This window comes from Octopus bimaculoides, chromosome 18 (assembly GCF_001194135.2).
Source record: "Octopus bimaculoides isolate UCB-OBI-ISO-001 chromosome 18, ASM119413v2, whole genome shotgun sequence".
NCBI lineage: Eukaryota > Metazoa > Mollusca > Cephalopoda > Octopoda > Octopodidae > Octopus > Octopus bimaculoides.
In genome coordinates this window covers 14,012,936-14,014,051 of record NC_068998.1, presented here as the reverse complement: position 1 = coordinate 14,014,051, position 1,116 = coordinate 14,012,936, and the positions used below count along the sequence as shown (strand labels likewise).

Here is a 1,116-nt window from a genome sequence, read left to right as displayed (position 1 = left end):
TATATATATATATATGTATGTATATGTATGTATATGTATGTATGTATGTATGTATATGTATATATATGTATGTATATGTATGTATATATGCAATAGAGGTAAGGAATGGAGTAAATAAGATCCGGGCTACATATGTCTCATTGTCAGCAGAACCTTGGAAGTGGTAAGTATCCGGACTTACCACTTAACTTTTGAAAATTAATTATCTTGACTGTAAATGTGATTGATACATCGTTGTTGACAGGATATAAATATCTATATTTTGTTTGGTTGTCTGTTACCATAATGACTTGACCAGTCATTCTAACTCTGGTATTAATTCATCTTACAAGAACGAAAAATGAAAAACATATAATAAGGCTATCCATAGTTGCTTTGGATACTCCTTTGTAGATGTAAATCTATTATTATCCAGGGTCTGTTCCAACAAGATTTGAACTAAAACTTCAAATATCAAACCTCTATATTAATTAACTTGTTTGTTTGATACCTTAACCCTTTTATTACTGGATTTCTGTTGATATATTTTGCTCTTGCTTCAAATAGTTTTGAAAATAATGAAGAATTTTAATAAAATTACTTTGTTGTTATTATGATGGTGTTTGAAGCACAAGTTACCATGAAATTTTGATGTAAGATTTTTATTTAGATCACTTTGAAACAAGAAGTCTGTGTCATAGAACCAGGGGTAGTTTCGGGTGGATTGGTATCTAGAGGGTTAAGTCAGTATGATATTCTGCTGTATTTTCACCAGTCTTTGAGAAATGAAAGGAGGTTATGTTGACCTTGAGAGGACTTAAGCTGCAAGAGCATTGGGTCTGAACTGGTTACCAGAAAGTATCAGTTCCAACACTGTTACTTCTACAGAAAATAATAACTTTAATTTTCAACTCTTCTGTTATTACTTTGTGCTTTGGTTTTAAAATAGGTGGGTTGTGTCCTTGCATGTTGGCAGAGCAAATTAAGACTTGGCAAGGAAGAACATCTGGCTGGAAAAACACTGCCCTAGAAAAAGAAAGCTAATCCAAAGCATCATTGTCATCGTCATTGTTGTCATCATCATTTTTTTTAGTATTTAGGAGAGGAAAAAAATGTTTGTATTTTTTTTTTTTTTTT

At 31.4% G+C, this 1,116-nt stretch overlaps 1 protein-coding gene across 1 annotated transcript in view; it reads left to right on the top strand.

The window, feature by feature from the left end:
* The window catches only part of LOC106878544 (serine/threonine-protein kinase ULK4), a 44,070-nt gene that overhangs the window by 28,141 nt on the left and 14,813 nt on the right, over positions 1-1,116 (top strand). The gene's annotated exons all lie outside the window — the stretch shown is intronic.